Raw genomic sequence first — 22,357 nt, forward strand, 5'->3', positions numbered from 1 at the left:
AAATTTTTGATAAAAATTCGTACCCAATTTTCGTGCATAAGCGAGCTCAAATAAATGGTGCCACTGGCGTAAAACAAAATAATAGTGCACAACTTCAGACTATAGACTACCTATCCTGAAAATTTCATAGTCATATCTCCGATAGTTTCTGAGATCAGCTCTGCACAAAATAGGTCGTTAAAAAACTACAAAATGGCCGATAAATCAGTACCGGAAGTGACGACAACAAATATTTCAAAAACATGTAAAATTCAGATCATGACTCATAATCTGTGAAAAAATGGCTGAAATCGGCCGAATAGTTTTCGAGAAATCGCGTGCACAAAATTTGGGGAAAAAAATAATAATAACTAGACACGATCTCGTTGCGATCAACGAGGAGGTCTTCCGTCCGATTTTAAGAAGAGGAAATGACTTTGCCTTTTATCTTCATCAACGAAACATATCAGGAAATGCAGATGTGATCTTTAAGAGCGATGGATGAAGAATTATACACCCCGTTTGATCCCTAATTGAAGGACCAGCCCCATTTTATTCCATATTAAATAAGAGGTCTTTTGACATAATAACACGTCTAATAACCTGTAATAAAAAGAAACCGAAGAAAAAAAAGAGGGTCTTCCTTTGTAAACGGAAGACCCTAATAACAATAAGAATAGAAGGGTCTTCCGCTGAAGACGGAAGACCCTAATAATAAAAGAGTGTTTTTGTCTAAATCTTAATTGAAGAGTGTTTTTCAACTTGAACTTCAGTCCAACAACCCTTTTATGTTGAATATTTTAGTTAGAAAAGTAAATAAAAAGGAGAGAAAGAAATAGAGAGAAAGAACAAATCTTGGCTCCGGCGAGATTAGAACACACAGCCTTTGCAATCGCAGCTTCTCGGGCCTTTCCGGCAAGCTCGGAAAAACACCTCGAATGTATTACCTAGGCGTCCATGACAACCCCCTTTTTGTAAAACTTGAAATAAATAGAACACATTTTACAATCTAGCCGATACTTATTTTAATGGGGAGCAACTCCATTTTGTATAAAATTCTAACATCCGGTGATGTTAATACATTGGAGGTGTTTTTCCGAGCTTGCCGGAAGGCCCGAGAAGTTGCGATTGACAGCCTTTGCAGATGCCTCAAAACATGGCTGACGCGAAATAATTCCCGAATTTGTCTTTGAATTTGGGGCGTTTCCCCCCGGAGAAGAGCTGAGTTTTTGTATGAGATGAAAAACAACGTGTAAGATGTTTGACTATTCAGGTTTGGTAACAGTGCGAGGTCATTTAAAATATTGACGCGTTTTTGTGTCTGGAGGGGGGTGAAAAGACCTGCGCTTGATTTTCGTCGTAAATAAATCGAAAATAGAATTTTGAGGTGTGGATCTCGGATTTGGTCATTACATGTAGTGCAGTAATCCAGAATTGAACAAGGTTAAAAATAAAGGTTCAAGATGAAAGATCCAGTAAAATCAGGCCAGAAAAACTAAATGATTTTGTGAAAAGGAGGGGGGGGGGGGTGTCGGTGCGTGTACTGTTTTAGTTTAAACTTCCCGGTATAGGCAATAAGCGCCGTTTAATCTCAGGAATTTCGTCTTGATTGTTCAATCCGCTGCATATTTGGCAGACAATAAGAATGGTGTCCGAGGTTTATTTTCACGAATTTTCATTAGGATTGAGTGAAGGGCTTCGGAGTTATGATTTTTTAACAGTACATGTCAATCACGACAATTGAAACTCAAATGCCAAAAACTTCATAACTCTGTCAATAATGAACGAATTGGTCTGGTAATTAGTACAGTAATCTAGAATGGTACTTAGTTGAAATTAAAGGCCCAAGATCAAAGATCAAGGAAAATCGGGCCAGAAAAACTAAATGATTTTATGAAATGGGGGGGGGGGGGAGGTCGGTCGGTGACTTCTATATTAAACGCAGAATATTAAATTCTAAATATCACAAATTACACAATTTCTAAACAAAATACATATGTTAGAACAATGTATAAGCGTTGTTTGAAAGATGTAACTATTGATTTTTTAACATCTGTTTATCTTAGGCTCAAACACTCATAAACGGCTGGTCAATTTCCAAACCTTATCGCAGTCACCCGTTCGTTTGTATAGTTAGGTGTATAAATTTTGGAGGTTTTTCTTCAGGCAGCAGATTTGTATCAGTATATAGACATGCACAAAAAAAGGAAAAAGTCCACCATCTTTAATAAAAATGACTTTTTAGCGTTGACTTCCAATCAGTATGAAGACAATCATTAAACAATAAATTTCAAATTATTTGAATCCATAGACATTATCCCGTAACTTGAAATAAATACATGTATAATTTTTGGACGCCAATGTACATTTAGCCTCTATCCAATGTACTGCATGTTACCTGTACTAGTTCTTATTTAAATGCTAAAACATTTGTACTTTAGAGAGAGAGAGAGAGAGAAAGAGAGAGAGAGAGAGAGATATTTTCTAGTTTTTTTTTTATAGTGTTTAGGGAATCAGTATATTAGCAACGTATGTCAATAAACACATTTATATACATGCATGTGTGTATCTATACATGTATATGTGAATAAAAACTAATCAGTACTCCTTTTTAGGCCATGTTGAATACTTACTTAAACGTGGGTGCATTGCTAAATATTGTGTGTGTCATTGAGATGGCGGCATTTCTTTGATGCCGGCAAAGCGACCCAGCGTACTGCAGGGGTACTTTGGCGGCATGTCTTTGATGCCTGCGATGCGACGATCATTTGAATTTAGCGAACTGCTGACAGAAACTAGCTATCTATTTGTAATGGAAAAAGCCGCTATTAGTTTGTATATATAATAAATATAAAACGGAAAACATTAAAATCCATCATTTTAAAGATAAAATCATTAAACAAAACAAAATTATGAAAAAAACAACATTCGGCATGTCTTTGATACCGGCAATGCGACGAGCGTCTAAATTTAGAGAGCTGCTGACAGAAAAGAGTTTAATATTTATACTTAAAAAAGCCGCTATTATTTTTAATTATGACAAAAAAACGAAAAACATTCAAATCCATCATTTTAAAGAAATCATTAATCAAAACAGAAATAAGAGAGAAAAAACATTCGGCACTCAAGGACTGAACCCGGGTCGTCTGGGCACAAGTCCAACACTCTAACGACTGAGCTACGCGGACCTTCGCTTCAGGATTTTGGGGTCCAAAATCTCAAGAATGCGTGGATCGATTTTAAAACAGATTTCATATTTAGAAGTTTTGAGTGCGTCTCTATCGAATAAAATAATAAAAAAATTCAAATCCCAAAAATTGAAAAATTCAGGTTTTTCATTTCCTTCCGGTGACGACCGGAAGTGACGGCGGACGTAGTACACTGCGGCTGGACATTTTCTATCATCCCTGAAAATTTTAAAGTTCTATCTTAAATACTTTTAGAGAAAACTTGTGAACAAGCAAAAACATAAAATCTTTCATATCTCGGGACCGGAAGTGACGACCAAAAAAATCCCACGTACTTTTCTTACAAATTTTGTCATAAACAAGATCTGAAAGTTTTATAAAAATCGGCTGAAGCGTTTTTGAGAAAACGTGGGAGAAAAAAAAAAGAATAATAATAATAGAGGAAAAGAAACAAAGCAATAACAATAAGGTCTTCCGTTGGAAACGGAAGACCTTAATAAGAAACAGTACGAAAACTATAAGGTCTTCCGTTGGAAACGGAAGACCTTAACTAGATACGATCTCCTTACGAGTAACGAGCAGGTCTTCCGTTCAATTTTTTAAACAATACCATTAAAATACCAATGAAATATCAGAATTTCCACTCAACCCCTCCCATTCAGATAATGTAAACGATTGTTTTTATCCTTTCAAAAGTGTTTTGCTTTTTCACATACAGCACATTAAAGATTTAAGGTTCTAGTCCCCTAAAAATCCCTAATTACGTCGTCAATGTGTGTGGCAATGAGTTTTACAACCTGATATTGTTACGATCAACAACTATGCTTCTATAATGCTTTACAAAATCTTGCTCGTTTTTCATGTATGTGTAAGAGACTTTACGAGTCTCTTGGCCCCTAATTTAAGGGTCCAACCCCTTTTTCTTGAGTTCATTCAAAAGGTCCCATGATTACTAACATTTTTTGTTCTTAAAACCATCTAAAATTGTTGTTCATTTTTAAGATACAAATGTTTGAATACTTTAAGTGCTAGCCCTTTATAACCTTAATAGGGACAGAAATTCGTGTTTTGATAAGTGGAATCGATTTAAATCATTAATTAAAACATTATCTCTTCTATGATGTCTAACAAAACATGTCAACTTCTCTAGTTATATTGCGTCAAAGTTTAAGTTCTTTGGCCCCTTAAAATCTCTATTTACGTAATAAATGGGCATGGCAATGATTTTTTCGAATAGATATTAGTACGATCAACAACTTTGCTTCTATAATGCATTACAAAATCTTCATCGTTTTTCAGTTATTTGTAAAAGAGTTTAAGAGTGCCTTGACCCCTAATTTAAGGGTCCAGTCCCTTTTTCTTGATTTCTTTGAAAAGGTCTTAAGAATACTAACATTTTTTGTTCTTACACCTATTTAAAATTGTTGATCATTTTTGAGATACAAATGTTTGAATATTTTAGGGGCCAGCCCTCTAGATCCTTGATGGGGACAAAAATTCGTGTTTTGATAAGTGAACTCGATTTAAATCATAAATTCAAACATTTTCTCTTCTATAATGTCTAACAAAATATGTGTACTTCTCTAGTTATATTGCGTCTAAGTTTAAGTACTTTGGCCCCTAAAAATCCCTAATTACGTAATAAATGGGCGTGGCAATAATTTTTTCTAATAGATATTGGTACGATCAACAAATTTGCTTCTATAATGCATTACAAAATCTTTATCGTTTTTAAGTTCTTTGTAACAGAGTTTAAGAGTGCCTTGGCCCCTAAATAAAGGGGCCAGCCCCATTTTCTTGATTTTGTTGGAAAAAACTTTTGATTCTCTACCACTTTTGTTATATATGTCTTTACAAAATATCAACTGATAAAAAGATATATATCAAAACGTGTGAAAATTTTGAATGAAAATTCGTACCCAATTTTCGTGCCCAGGCGAGCTCCAAGAAATGGCGCAACAGGCATTAAACAACTATATGCTGCACAACTTCAAACTATAGTCTACCAATCCTGAAAATTTCATATTCATATCTCTTATGGTTTCCGAGTTTATAGCTGCACAAAATGAGTCGTGAAAAATTACAAAATGGCCGACAATTCGGTACCGGAAGTGACTACGAAAAAATTAAGAAAAATGTATAAAGATTAGAAAAGATTAGATTATAAAAATGGTTGAGATCGGTCGAATAGATTTCGAGAAATCGCGTGCACAAAATTTGGAGAAAAAAAAAATAATAACTAGATACGATCTCGTTACGAGTAACGAGTAGGTCTTCCGTTCAATTTTAAAGATACGATTAAAATATCAATGGAATTTTTAAATCCCCCCTCCACTCCCTGATAATGTATACGATTGTCAATATTTTTTTAAAAACGCAAGTTTTTAAGTTATCTATAATAGAGTTTGCGAGTTTCTTGACCCCTAATTTAAGGGGCCAGCTCCTTTTTCTTGAATTCAGTCGAAAGGTCTCACAAATTCTAACATTTTTTGTTCTTACACCTATTTAAAATTGTTGATCATTTTTGAGATACAAATGATTTAATATTTTAGGGGCCAGCCCCCTAGATCCTTAATGGGGACAGACATTGGTGTTTCGATTGATGGAATCAATTAGAATCATAAAAACAGATATTTTCTCTTGTACAATGATTAACAAAATATGTCTCCTTCTCTAGATACATTGCATGAAAATATTAGTACTTTGGCCCCTAAAACCCCTAATTACGAAATAAATGGGCGTGGCAATGATCTTTTCTGATAGATATTGTAATGATCAACAACTTTGCTTCTATAATGCATTACAAAATATGTATCGTTTTTAAGTTATCTGTAAAAGAGTTTACGACAGTCTTGGCCCCTAAATAAAGGGACCAGCCCCTTTTTCTTAAGTTCATTCGAAAGTTCTCATGGATAATAACATTTTTGTTTTTACACCCATCTAAAATTGTTGATAATTTTTGAGATACAAATGATTGAATATTTTAAGGGCCAGCTCTCTAGATCCTTAATTGGGACATACATTGGTGTTTTGATTGATGGAATCGATTAGAATCATCAACGCAAGCATTTTCTCTTCTACAAAGCTTAACAAAATATGTCTCCTTCTCTAGATATATTGCGTCAAAGTTTCAGTAATTTGGCCCCTAAAAATCCCTAATTACGTAATAAATGGGCGTGGCAATGATTTTTTCTAATAGATATTGGTACGATCAACAAATTTGCTTCTATAATGCATTACAAAATATGTATCGTTTTTAAGTTATTTGTTATAGAGTTTAAGATAGCCTTGGCTCCTAATTTAAGGGTCCAATCCTTTTTTCTTGATTTCTTTGAAAAGGTCTTAAGAATACTAACATTTTTTGTTCTTACACCCATCTAAAATTATTGATCATTTTTGAGATACAAATGATTGAATATTTTAGGGGCCAGCCCTTTAGATCCTTAATGGGGACAGAAATTCGTGTTTTGATAAGTGGAATCGATTTAAATTATAAATTCAAACATTTTCTCTTCTATGATGTCTAACAAAATATTTCTACTTATCTAGATAGATCGCATCAAAGTTTAAGTACTTTGGCCCCTTAATATCCCTAATTAACGGAATAGATGGGCGCGCCAATGATTTTTTCTAATATATATTGGTACGATCAACAACTTTGCTTCTATAATGCATTACAAAATTTCTATCGTTTTTAAGTTATTTGTAATAGAGTTTAAGATTGCCTTGGCCCCTAGTTGAAGGAGTCAGCCCCTTTTCCTGCTGCTTTTTTTGGAAAGAACTTTTGATTCTCTACCACTTTTGTTATATATGTCTTAACAAAATATCAACTGATAAAAAGATATTTATCAGAACGTTTGAAAATTTTGAATGAAAATTCGTACCCAATTTTCGTGCCCAGGCGAGTTCAAATAAATGGCACAACAGGCATTAAGCAATAACATGCTGCACTACTTCAAACTATAGTCTACCTATCCTGAAAATTTCATATTCATATCTCTTATGGTTTCCGAGTTTATAGCTGCACAAAATGGGTCGTTAAAAATTACAAAATGGCCAACAATTCGGTACCGGAAGTGACTACGAAAAAATAAGGAAAAATGTATAAAGTTGAGATCACGCCCAAACATCTGTGAAAAAATGGTTGAGATCGGTCGAATAGATTTCGAGAAATCGCATGCACAAAATTTGGAAGAAAAAAAATAATAATAACTAGATACGACCTCGTTACGAGTAACGAGTAGGTCTTCCGTCCGATTATTTTTTTTTTAGTTTAAATGATACTATGGAATATCGATACAATTTCAAAATTACCCCTCCCCCCCCCCCCCAAATTTGAAGATAAAGAAAAAAAAACCTAATTACGTCAAACATGGGCCTGACGATGACTTTTTCAAACCGATAATGTAGAGATCAACAACTTTGATTTTATAATGCATAACAAAATATTTATCGTTTTCAAGTTATTCGTAATAGATTTTACGCTTCTATTGGTCCCTAATTAAAGGGGCCAGCCCCTTTTTCTTGATTTTATGGGATAGAACTTTTGATTCTCTACTACTTTTGTTCTATATGTCTTAACAAAATATCAACTGATAAAAAGATACTTATCAAAACATATGAAATTTTGATTCGAAATCTGTACCCCATTTTCGTGCCTAGGCGAGCTCCAAGGAATAGCGCCACTGGTGCAAAACAACTAAATAGTGCACAACTTCAAACCATGCTCTACCTATCCTGAAAATTTCAAAGTCATATTTCTTATAGTTTCTGAGATCAGCTCTTGGTCGTAAAAAATTACAAAATCGACCGTAAATCCGGACCGGAAGTGACGAAGACAAAAAATTCAAAAACATATCAAATTCAGATAATGTCCCTTCACCTGTGAAAAAATTGTTGAGATCGGTTGGGTAGTTTTCGAGAAATCGCGTGCACAAAATTTGGGGAAAAAAATAATAACTAGATACGACCTCGTTACGAGTAACGAGTAGGTCTTCCGTCCGGTTTTTTTTTATTTTAAATGATACCATGAAATATTGATACAATTTCATAATTAACCCCCCCCCCCAAAAAAAAAAATTTTAAAATATTGAATAAAAATCCCTAATTACGTCAAACATGGGCCTGACGATGACTTTTTTCAAACCGATAATGTAGTGTTCAACAACTTTGATTCTATAATGCGTAACAAAATATTTATCGTTTTCAAGTTATTCGTAATAGACTTTACGAGTTTCTTGGTCCCTAATTAAATAGGCCAGCCCCTTTTGCTTGATTTTAATGGAAAGAACTTTTGATTTTCTACCACTTTTGTTATATATTATTTAACAAAATATCAACTGATAAAATGATACAGATCAAAACGTATGAACATTTTGAATGAAAACTCGTACCCAATTTTGTGCTTAGGCGAGCTCAATGAAATGGCGCCACTGGCGTAAAACAATATAATAGTGCACAACTTCAAACTATAGACTACCTATCCTGAAATTTTCGTATTCATATCTTTAATAATTTATGAGATCAGCTCTGCACAAAATAGGTCATAAAAAAATAGAAAATCCGCCGTAACTCGGTACCGTAGTGACGATTTCAAAATTTCAAAAAACGTCTAGAATAATGACCTCTGGTTATCATCTGTGAAAAAATGATCAAAATCGGCTGAATAGATTCTGAGAAATCGCGTGCACAAAATTTGTGGAAAAAAATAATAAGAAGAAACAGTACGAAAACAATAAGGTCTTCCGTTGGAAACGGAAGACCTTAATTAGAAACACCATAAAGCCCTTAACCGTAACTGTCAAATGGTTTTGAATGAGATGCCAAAATAATCATTTAGTAACATGTTATATAATGTTTGAAAATAATCGTTTTTACTTCTGCTGTCACTACACTGTTGATAGATCCTTAGTCACAGTATCTTTTCATTTTATTTTTTTTCCTTCACACATTATAAATGAAATTGAATTAAGATATATATAAATGGTATATAAGCATTTTACAAAATTATTGCAATTTTCTCAATGGATATAATGCGATCAAATAAAAAAATAAAGACATTGTATATAAATCCGGCGGCGGCTCGGATCCCTTTATCTATTTGTAGTCGATCTCCGTGGAACTACTGCCAATCATTTCGTTGAATAACTGATCGTATTATTAACACTAGAAGACTAAAAAAGTCGGTCTACATAAAAGGCAGATTTATGGTACAAATAAAAAAATCTGGATGATTAAGGGTTTTCAAACATGGGTAAAATCAAAGACCGTTGCAGTCCCTGAAACCTTCTACTTTTCAACTTGAACGGTGGATGAACGGTGAGCGCACTCTGAGAGAACGGTAAGCGCACTCTGAGCAAACGGTGACCGCACGCTAAACGGAATTTGGTGAGCACTAATAACGGTGAACGATGAGCGAACGCGGAGCGGAAAGTGAAGGGTGAACGCACGGTGAACAATATGTTACATTGTATTAACGCTTTGTATTGTATTGTATTGTTTATTACCAAGAACCATACCATACATAGGTTTAACATATATACATAAGTGAACAAACATATGAAAACATTTTTAAAAACAAAAACAAAAAAGAAAGACCATCACAATCTTGTATTAGACTGCGTGTGCACATAGCAGTCTGCAAAATTTACATGACAGAAGTAAACAGGATAATGAAAAGTATATTATCAAAACAAAAACTAATTATAATTTTATCGTAATTTTGAGCATTTATATAAGTATTTTCCCAAATTGCACAACTCTTTGATATTCTTTGTTGAAAGTAATTGAATAAGTTTAAAAACAGAAGGCTTTTCATAATAATATTTTTTTACATACCACTTTCTTAATTCCTTATAAAATGGACAGATTAAAATAAAATGAAACTCATCTTCAATCTGTGATAGTGAACATAGTTTACAAACTCTCTCATTTCTATGGATATTATAAAATCTGCCACGCTCAATCTCGAGTTGATGAGAGGATAAACGGTATTTACTTATAAATTGAACATATACAGTTGGTTTTGGTTTTGTTAAATATTCTTGTACTTCAAAATTATAACATAAGTGCTTATACATTGTACATTTGGGAGAATTTTCAAAGTAGCCATGTCCTTCTTGTATAAACATGTCGGTCAACCTCTGCTTCACTTCATGTAGGAATAAATGTTCATTAAATTGTTCTTTACGGTTCCATATATATCCAAAACCTAAATTGTTAATCAATTGTTTTATGTATGAGAGCCAACAATTAGAGGCTAACTGTGTTTTACATTCATTTACCATATCTTGGTATATATTGCTTAAAATACAATTATCACTATTCTTTAACTTTATCCAATATTTCAACATTCTATAATTTCTATCCAACTGCAGTGGTTTACGACCTAATTCAAAATACACCATCATTGTTGTAACACTTTTCTTAACACATAATAACTTCTTACAAAAATCTAAATGTATACTTTCTAATTCACTTGCTGGGTGCTGTCCCCATAATTCACAACCATAATGTACTATGCTACCAATATATGTATCAAACAGTGACAATTTTGTATTAACATTCAATTGTAATGGCTTCATTTTGGACAACAAACAATACATCGCTTTTCTACTTTGTGATGCTAAAACGCTTTGCGTTTTATGAAAACTGCCATTAAAATTCAAAGTTATACCAAGATAATTGAAGTTTTCAACAATATCAATACATTCATTGTTATAATTCCAACAATAATTATTTTTTAACCTTCCCCCTTTTCTAAATACAACAATTTTTGTTTTATCTACATTAACTTTTAACTTCCACTTGGATGTATATTGCTGTAAACAATCCAGCATATTTTGTAAACCTTGCTCTGTCTCTGAAAAAAAAGTACAGTGTCGTCTGCATACATAATTAAGAATAAAGCAATATCTCTAATTTCAACAGGTAGACACATCTCCTTTATGAATTCAATTTCAAAATCATTTACGTACAAGGAAAATAAGAAAGGAGACAGAGACTCACCCTGTATCAAACCCTCGAGACAATCAAAAAACTCGGATATATGATTTTGATATTTTACACATGACTTTATGTTACTATACATAGACTTTATATTTGCATTTCCATTGTTCTTTCCCACTGTATGCCAATACGGAGGAGCTGCAATTATTTCTCTATAATCGCAATTGCTCTGTCTTTATACTATGACGTCATAAAGGTGTAACGTTATATATACTTTTCCATGACGTTATAGATTTAAACCACTATACGATACATCATGTGTTTTTCTCCAACTCCATTAAAATTGACGTATTTAATATTAAAACATGTTTTTGATAACATATCAAAGGAGTTACTCTTATAACATATCATTGATTCTGTTAACAAATCTATGTGAATTAAAAAGATACATTACAGTCTGAATGTTTACTTTTGATGTAATAGCTAAATGTAAAGGTCTAGGCTAATACAATGTATTTGCGAGTAAAATGATGCAAATATAAGTAATAAACAACGATTATTTAGTGAACATGGCGTTATGAATAGCAACTGCTCTGCTGGCATATTTTCCATGATGCGCTAGCGCGCATCATGGAATATGCCAACAGAGCAATTGCTATTCATAACGCCATGTTCACTAAATAACGTTGTTTATTTCTTAAATAATATTTAACATACGACAATCAACACCACTTCTTGCTAATTTAAAAAACATTAGATTTCTATCAATTTTGTCAAAAGCCTTTTGATAATCTACAAAACAGCAAAATAATTTTTTCCTCTTTGCAATACTTCGACTAATCAACCAATGTAAAATAAAAATTGCATCTGTTGTACTATGTCCAGCTCTAAAGCCAAATTGAGCATCAGTGATTACATTATATGCCTTGGACCAATTACATAATCTGTCGTTCAATAGAGATGTAAATATTTTAGATAGACAGCTTACAAGTGTGATACCTCTGTAGTTATTACAGTCCACAGAGTCTCCTTTTTTATAAATAGGAGTTATAATACCTTCCGACCATATTTGGGGAAAGATACCGGAAGAAAAAACAATATTAAATAAGTCAACTAAGTATGTAGTAAGATAGTCACCAAACGCAATAAAATATTCGTTCAAAAGAGACTTGTCCTTTTTTCAAACGTTTTATGACGCGAGTTACCTCCTCTGTTGTTATTGGACCGTTAAGTTCGGGGTACGAAGAATTGTCCGTTTCAGCGAATGTTTCCTGATCGGAGTACATGTAGGTGTTGTTATCCGAGGAGGACAGCTCTTTAAAATGATCATGGAAATTTATAATAGTTGGTCCTTGTATAGGATTCTTCTTATGTTGACGAAAGAAATGGTAGAATTGTTTGGGGTTCTTCTTTTTTAAATATGCCATATGATCTCCTTGGTATCGGAGGTAAACACGCTTAAGTTTTCCTTCGTATTTTTTATAAGTTCTTTTTGCTGAAACCAGAAAAGTTCTATTGTAATGAGTTTTTGCACTATTAAACAGTTTCAAATTCCGTAAATAGATTCTCCGAAGGTTTACACATTTTTCATCAAACCAAGGTTTGTTGTCTAAGGTTTTATAACTTTTACAATGAGTATAATTGCTAGTTTTATTTACAACAAACTCTTTGCTACAATGCGGTAAAAATACATTATTAAGTACTTGCGTAAATGATTCTATACAATTATTCACACCGTTTTTTGTTAGTTGTACATTAAATAAAACTTCATCCTATTGCGGTAAATGATCATACAATTGAATTCTTATATCATCATACAACGATTCATCTCACCGTGTTCTAATAAAATGCGTATTCGCATTACTTATCTCAACATTAGGTATAACATGTCTATTAACACATATATGAAAATATAAAGGAGCATGGTCAGACCATTCATTAAAATCGTCGACCTGGAGATAATCAATAATATGAAAGTAATTCTCTGTAACTAACGCAAAATCATTTACGCTTGCGCCAATATGACTAAAAAATGTATATCTACCTTCTTTGTCGCCAACTGTACGATCATTACATACTCTTGTACAAGTTGAACGGCAAAGCTGTAAAAGCTTTCTTCCAAAACTATTTACAACTGTATCATGTGACTTTCTAACATACATGGGATCATCACATTTATAATCTATAACGGGAGATAAAAAAGTACTCATCTCTGTGCCCATGACATCATGTTCTATATAATCTGGCAAAGTGCCTATTCGTGAGTTGAAGTCACCACTTACAATAACACAACCTTTTTCTTTGTACATTGATATATCTTCGCTAAGTATACTAAATAGATCAATTTCATTTTTCTTGTAAAAACATTGTTTTCATGTGGTATATACACAAATATACAGGTCAGTATTGTCATCATTAATACCGTTTTTAGCTTGATCCACAAAATAGATTCATGTACAATATTCTCTACACACAAAAAGTCGTGCAGCTCTTTTCTGTATATAAGTATAAAACCTCCACCTTTACATGACGTTCTAGGAAAACACTTATATGAGTATTTGTCTTTAATAAGACTATCATCAATATCAATATGTACATCGAGCCAACACTCAGACAAAAAATGATATCATACGAGTCAATAATTGATATAAATGCTGGGTCTTTAATTTTATGGTATATCTGACGGTTTATATTCCAGGATCATACTTTAATAGTGTTTAACGAGACAGACCCGGGGTTTGATATTTTTTCACGAGAGGAAAATTCACTATCCTGACGAGATCCCTATGCAGAGGAGGCGCCGCGAGCGGATTCGGTTGTTACAGCGGGGTCCTGGGGTTCGTACAATTTGCCATCTATGAAGAGTTCGTCCCTCACTAGTTTTGTCTTCTGACCGGCGTTTTTGTATTGGATACAGAAGTCGACGTCGGTCCTCGATTTCTTTTGGAAACTGCTCGTGGATTCCATAAGGCTTCCCTTGAAGTTTGTGGGCGTTTTTCAAAACATGTACTAAATCTCCGTGGTACAAGAAACGGGCGACAATAGGACGATCTTTCCCGCGGTAGAAACGACCAAAACGGTGCACATTATCAAATTCAATGTTGTTCTCGATTTCAAGCTCGTGGTATATGAAGTCGCGGAGTCTCCTTTCTGTGTCCTCGTTGTTCGTCTCACCCCCAAGGCCAGTAAAGACAAGATTATTTTTCATTGACCGACACTTTAAATCTAACACTGTATCTCGCAATTCTTTCACTTCATCGGTATCGGTGGTCACATTGAATCGTTTTTCCAACTTATCTATGGATTTTTCCAACTGTTGCTGTTTTTTAACTTGTGCTGCCACTACCTTAGAGACCTCACTACATTTTATCAAACTCGTCGACTTTATTAGATACAAAATCTACCGATTTTTCAAAATCTGCTGATTTAATTTCTGCAAGGTTAACCCTACTCTCCATTTGGGAAACCCGTCCGTCGAAAGCATGATTAACGAATTTTTTGGAGTGCCCCGGGTTATCCTTATGTTGTATTTCGTCTCTAATCAGGAAAGAAATTGCTACTAAACTATATGTAAAGTGCTGCTATGTTGACAAACAATCCTAACATATCCTATACCCTGTATCTTACATCTTATCCTGCACATAATATCTATCCTACTTTATCTTATACCATGATACCATTCATGTTTAGGAATAAAATAGTTAAATAAAACCAACTTTAAGACAATAATAATTTTATCAACGAATAATCCAGTAATGAAATAATAAAAATGTTTAATTACTACTAGTTTGAACGAGGCAACTTAAAGATCTGTGCATCGGGAATATTAAATCGTAAAGTGTAAACCATTACGTAAATTAACAAATAAGCAATTACATTAAATAAATGTTGAATAACAAATTAAGCAGGACTTTCCTTTATCTTTTAAACAAAATTTACATCATTTTTTCCCTAATTATTGATTTATAGTAATTAAATGAGTTTAACGGTAATCGACTGATTTGTTCGGTAAATTATGTAAACACGATTCGAGGAAATCATAACTACTTTATAAATCACTTTGAACACATCGCATTTACAGATAAATCGTTTGGATTTATTGCTAATCTATAAATTTACACGCATCTTTAGTAAGCTTACATTTGTTAAGGTGATCTGTTCAGTATATTGTCGAGAATGGATATGTTTGTGTTCGGATATCGGAGGAATTAAATGAATCGTGAAAAGTACACAAATACAACGCCCGTTTCTTATTCATAATTTTGTCTATTATGTATCGAATCGTTCGTTGATTGAATTCTTCCGTGTAAAACGACTGGAGTCTTTAAATGAATCAATAAATATATTTGTGTAATAATTTATCGATGCATTGTGTAATTTAAAATTTTCACAGTAACTGTCAACATACATACGCCATTTTCAAATCGACAAAAATAATGAAAATAATGCCTGTTTGGGAGGGTGACAGTTGAAGTTGACATCCCGAGAATACCATTGTCAAGGAATGTATTAATTAAAGAAAACGTTCCTGTCTTTTTTTTTCATTTATTTGGCATTATATTTCTTCAAACATATATTAAATGACTTCTCTATTGGAATGATAACAACCATATAGAAGTATTAATTCTTGAAGTCATACACAAATAACAACTAAAAACGGACATTGCCTGCTCAGAAATGTGTACTTTATTACTAAATTCTTTTTAAAATGATGTTTTATGTCTAATGTAAGTTTCCACCTTTTCGCTCGGGCTCTTTTCTCATTTGCTGTGACTAGCAAAGACCGATCCTATCATTTTGGAGTTCCGATGAGTGTGGTGAGCGCACTCTAAACGCACCAACAATTGGGAAAGTAGCACGTAATAAACAACACACTGTAATCAACAACACAGAAGGCATTTCATTATTTAAACACAAATGTTGTCAACACATGAATTTAATTACTTTGAATTACTTGAGACTAATTTGACCCTAACTTTGACCTCTACGGAGATTATTCGCTCTAAAAACTATTTAAATCATTTGACTAAAACTTCAAACAATACATCAATTATGTTCAATTGTTTCCTTAATTAACAGTAATGCATGCTTTTTATTATAAGTACACATGTATTTAAACTGAACACATTTTATTATAACCCTGGTTTCGTTAAAAAAAATATGAAAGGTAAAACAAATCCAGAGATGTTAACTTGTAAATCCGAATATGCAATCGTGTTGGTGTGTAAACCTGAGTATGAATGTGTGTAATTCTGATCGTATAACCTATAAAACTCGGGCATAAACACATGGAAGATTTTACTCGGTTCCTACGTATGATGCACATTTCGCAGTTTTATTGTTTTCATTAGTTAATTAAACCTTCAACTCTGCACACATTTAATCCATAGTTTCTGAATTTGAAACTTCATGTTCGGCAATAACACATCAGATGTGATACAAGTTGACAAATGTAAAGTCTACAAGTTTGTCGAATTTTGACATGATCTTACATGGCAATTGCCTTGCTGCGGGGAAAGGACATGCCGTATTCGCCAGAATGGACGAAAAAAATGATATTCAGCTAAACTGTTGCACTAAGTTATTAATGAACGAAACTTTTTCTATTGAAAATACCGGCATTATTTTTAGAAAATATTTGAGGTATAATTAAAACTGAACCATGTATATAAAATTCCTTTCCGATGTGACGCATGCGCTGATTTCTGTAATATGATTATCATGGTATTGTACGATAAGGGTTAAAAAGAAATCCCTAACCTCGTTTTTCTAAAAAAAAATGACTTGTAAACTTGAATATTATATTTTTGCTGTTTTTGAGGTCAATACGAGGATTTAGCTATCCGAGAGGTACAATATTCACCGAGCTGAGTACAATATTCACTGAGCCGGAGGCGAGGTGAATACTGTACTTCTCGGGAAGTTAAATCAGGGTATTGATCGAAAAAACAGCAGCAATCATTTTTTTTTATAATTCATCGACGAACTGATACAGACATATATTAATGGATTGTTATCAAGCAAAGTTTTAGTTTAAGTCATAGCAGAACAAATTGAGAAATGCGATGTTTCATTGGTCTATCTTTTTTTAGTCAAATGTAGAGAAAATCAAATGTTATATTGACCTCCTAGGTTAGGTGCAGGTGAATTAACGTTCTGTTTTTTCGAGATAGTTGGATTTGAGCCAATCTGACAGCTAGGAATTGATCAATTATATACCTAAAGTTAATTCGTACTCTTTTGAGACAGATCAAGAGGTTTCATAAGGGGGTGAATTTTTTTTCTTAAAAACAATCGGGGGGGGGGGGGGGGGTTACCATTAAACTCATAGACGTAGAATACAATTATTTGTTTATAATTTAATGTCTAAGGTTTACAACCAATCTGTCTTGGTATAAAAAAGTATCATGAAATTAAAACACGCTATGTTTTGAATTATCATCAATTTACATGCATATTTTTAACCAAAGTTTCAGATTTAAAGTATCTTGCCGATGGTTAACTCGTCCTACACATTCCGCCACGATGGCAATTAGTCAACCCGTTTCTGGCCATTTCGTTCTGGAAAGTTCTTTCCATTAATCCCAAAATCGCATTAATTGTTCCGTTTTATGTATTACCTTTTTTGTATTAAGGTCAGACGACACGTTCCTCAAGAATCTTTTTTGTATCTCCTCGTAATAAAGAGTTCCAATAAAAAATATTAATTTTATAATTATTTTGAAAATGATCAAAATTCACTTGGATATGGTTATATGTCTAGATGGTCGAGTGGTTAGAACCGTGGCCGCTCACTGCCAGAAGCGTATATAAGGTTCTAGAGCTCGTGAGTTCAAAGACCCGCCCCGGCAGAGATATTGTTTTAATATAGTAAATTTGCTGTGCTGTAGATGTATTTATTTTTATATCAGCAATTCTAGTGTATTTTCAAGAAGATTATATAGGAAATTGCATACTCTAGTATTTTGCAGAAATGCCTGGTAAGGTACCCTAATTTTTTGCAAGAAAGCTTGTCAAAGTAGTAGTAAACCATTAACAAATTCCTGGAAAAAGTTATCTAAAATTGAGGAACATGTCGTCTGACCTTAATATAAGTCCGCTCCAAGTATCTACCCGCGACACACCGTATTGTTGACATCTACATACATGTAAGCTATAAACCTAAAATAAGGCTATTGTAACGGGATGGGAAAAATAATGACGGACCGGACCGGGATTCGAACCCGGATCCCCTGAATCTTTAGTCAGGTGTTCTACCAACTGAGCTATCTGGCCCCGGTATTCGAACCGGTCTGACCGTTATTTTCCTTCCCCTTTAAATGATCTTTGCCCTTGAAGATCACCCCAGGCTCTTCCCATGGCAGGATTTAATCTGTCAGTTCCAGGGGTTGGTCACGGCACCAAATGTAACGGGATGGGAAAAATAATGACGGACCAGACCGGGATTCGAACACTGAATCTCAAGTCAGGTGCTCTACCAACTGAGCTATCTGGCACCGGTATTCGAACCGGTCTGACAGTCACACTATAAATTTCACTACACCGTCCTCAGTTAGAATAATATGTGGCTCGGGAAAGGCCCTCACCACAGTTAGAATTCCATCCATATACCCGTTATGTAACAGAAAATTGAAATTGCATTGAAAAAAAGCAGTCAAATTTATCATAACAAACTTTTTTGAGATTGTAAATACCTTTCATCTAAAATTGTAATCCATATAATGGAAGAATTTTACACCTTTTCACCAACGTACACGTATTATATTTGCTACAAAGACAAATTACTGAACGCATTCTATCGTAAAACCAGGTCCGTAGGATATTTATCTTTTTAACGATAAAACATTCTATCTTCACTTCTAAGAAATACAATGTGAATTTTTCTGCATGGAATCAAATATTTTTTTGCCATCACGAAGACTAAAGTAAGTTCTAAGTTGATATGAATAATTGGTATACTTTCATGTTAAATACTGAAATCTGATTGGTTTAGACGCAGATCATAATCCATTCTATTACCCACAGCGTTAGCAACGCACTTGACAACGGGTAACATTACAAAATGTTACATGTGCGAAAATTATGTGCGTACGGTTTACCGTAGAATTCACGTTATTCCTATGTAAAAGCAGAAAAGTTTTCTTTAAAATTAAGACATTCAGTATAATAAAATAAATAGTGCCTGTTTGCGTCGGTTGACAATGGTTTTCTCAGGGTGTCAATTTCAACTGTTACCCCCCCCCCCCCCAACAGGCACTATTTTAATAGTGTTATTTTATAATTTCTCTCATAAGAAATCATAAATATATATAAACAGAACACAAAGAAAATTTCCAACGAAAATGTTCACGTATGCGAATTGTTTCTGAGTTTTGTTCTGGGAAATATGGTATTTTGGAAACATAAACTAAAAAGTCCGTTAGCGTGAATGTATTGCGCACGCGCAAGATTGTAAAATCCGAAAATTCCAGATGAATTCCGGGATCTTTTGAGGAATTTTCGTTGATTAATTAGCGAAGCTTAATTGAGAAACAAAAACAAATTGGTAAACTTAAAGTACCAATGATGTTAAAAATATATAAAACAAAAGACAGTACTCTTCCGATTTATCGGTATTAAAGCCCAAAAATTCGAGTCTATTATTATGTCAACCTTCGAAGAAGGGGGTGTGTGGGGCATATTGTTTTGTTGCTGCCTGTCGGTTGGTCCACCAACAGTTTCCGTTCATTTTCTTCGCAGAGGATAAAGATATTAAAATGAAATTTAGTATACAGGTTTATCATGATAATATCTAGGTCATGTTCGATATTGGGTACGATCGAGCAATTATCAACAGAGTTATGGCCCGTGGACCTAGAAAAATTCCAGTTATTTGCAGTTTCCGCTCATTTTTTTGCAGAGGATGAACATATTGAAATGAAATTTACTATACAGGTTAATCATGATAGTATCTAGATCAAGTTCGATATTTGGTACGATTGAGCAATTTTCAACAGAGTTATGGCCCTTGAACGTACAAAAATTCAGTTATTTGCAGTTTCCGCTCATTTTCGTCGCAGAGGATGCACATATTGAAATGAAATTTGGTAAACAGGTCATCGTGATAGCATCTAGGTCAAGTTCGATATTGAGTACGTTCGAGCAATTTTCTTTAGAGTAATGGCTCTTGGACATAGAAAAATTATTTGCAGTTTACGTTCATTTTCTTTGTGGATGTTTCCAAGGGAAGGGGGTATAAGTGTTTCACAAACATCTCGTTAAAATATAGTAGTATAGATGTTGCGGCTTTAAATTACTGTTTAAACACCTCAAAATTGTCATTACTGTACACCGTTTTTTTAATCATGCGTGGATGATTATGAAATCGCTATTTGATATTATAAATATTCTTTCTGTCGCTGTTTTGATGGGAAATTCGTTTCTTTTGTATATGATAATGCTAGATATGTGGATGCTTCATTCTTGAAATCTGAAAATCTTACAAGTCTTCATTGTATAGACCACACAATACAACTACGTGTGAAAGGAGCATTAGATATATACTGACAGTTTCAAAATCACATTCCCGTTTCTGCTGGATGATTTACCATTAAACGCGTGCGGCTCGAGACCATTAGTGAAGGAACAACCCCCTCCACCTAACAAAAAAATATTAAGCTTAACAAACGTTGGACTTTCCGGCAGCATTTCAAGACAGGCTAAGCGAATCGGAAAGTGAAATGTAAAAATATTGAATTAAAAAAGAAATGCAAAACTATGGCAGTCTTAAAAATTAAGTTCTGTTCTCAAATTTCGCTGGACTAGTAAGACAATATTTATCAATACCAGATACATCAATACCATCTGAACGGATATTTTCTACGACATGCATCATTGTTAACAAACAAAGCCTATTTTCATTTGCCGTTATAGATCAGTTAGTATTTTTTAAAACAAAAACTGAAACTAAAAGACTAATCTTTTTTATTTTTTTTTTTTTGGGGGGGGGGGGCGCCAGCATTGTCAACTAAATTTTTAATCCGACTTAAGGTTATCAAATACAACAAAGTATTTACCAAGCTACCCTAACACATACGATCAATTCTTAATTCATTCATCTGGTAAATTTAACGTTAAATTTAACTGTTTTCAGCAATATTCATGTCTCCATATTGTCTTCCTTGCAAATAAAATCACATCTCTCAAGCCCGTTTGCAAATTAAAGAGACAGTACAGCTGAAAACACATGTGTTCATAACATTAGATTTACCTTTTGTATAGTTAGGAAGTAAGAAATAACATTTATTGTAAAACATGTAGTTGAAATACATGAAAATCCCTTTCACTTACTTAATTAACGTAATTAAGAGCTTTCGGAAATTCAAGGGTCGTACTAACCGGAATAATCTTATATCGTTTATTTGTACCACGTGGACTTTGATTGACAGTAATTGACACGTGCTGAAAACTACTATATCTTTGTCCCACTACAGTCATCATGGAAAACGAGGTTAAAGCGATTCCCGAAATGAAACACATCATTTCTTACTCGATAATTTATAAATGGTTTACCAATTCAGGTTCATTTTAAAATGAATTGACATGTTTGTCAAATAACCCCTCAAGGGGCCTCATTTATCAAAATAGATTTAGGTTGTAGCAACTCCTATGATAAACACGAAAAATACATGCTTACAAAATATTAATTGTGGTTATTTTAAAAACTTTGAACAGTTTTTACTTAGAGAAGTAGAAAAGACATATTTTCATCAACAAACCTGTCCAGGAGATTCTTCGCGAGCCCTGCATGTGTTTTGTTTACAGTAAATACGCATACGTAATAGTATAGAAGGCTGAACCCCGAACACGTTGCGATGTATTTATGTGATAGGTTATACGTAATTATTAATTTTAATTATATAATTAGATATAGCACGGAGAACTTTGTAATTTTCTGAAAGTTTAAACATTCATTAGTAGTACAAAAATACCAAACCCGATCGGAAATTTTTTTCAAGTCGGGTTTTTGATAAGATGCGCCGTACTGTCTCTTTAAAGTTGTAAGACTCAGTCTTCAAGCCTAATCTGATAAGAATGGCAAAACTGAACTTGAACTTCCTACATAAATTAGTTATTTAATATCTTAACGTGTAGGAAAATGGGCTGCTCCTTCTGTGGATCCTAACGATTGACAATATTGATGCCTGTAGTTATTCCTTTTTGAACAATGTATTTAACATTAAAACAAACAGGAAAATACTTTA

At 33.6% G+C, this 22,357-nt stretch overlaps 1 protein-coding gene and 1 non-coding gene across 2 annotated transcripts in view; one reads left to right on the plus strand and one right to left on the minus strand.

The window, feature by feature from the left end:
- LOC128173537 (neurogenic locus notch homolog protein 2-like) overlaps positions 1-22,357 on the plus strand; it is a 252,423-nt gene that overhangs the window by 17,958 nt on the left and 212,108 nt on the right. The window lies entirely within an intron of this gene.
- Trnaf-aaa (transfer RNA phenylalanine (anticodon AAA)) lies at positions 18,317-18,389 on the minus strand. The gene has a single exon. It is a non-coding gene; the product is annotated as a tRNA-Phe (tRNA).

The sequence above is a fragment of the Crassostrea angulata genome, chromosome 2, assembly GCF_025612915.1.
Source record: "Crassostrea angulata isolate pt1a10 chromosome 2, ASM2561291v2, whole genome shotgun sequence".
Taxonomy (NCBI): Eukaryota; Metazoa; Mollusca; class Bivalvia; order Ostreida; family Ostreidae; genus Magallana; species Magallana angulata.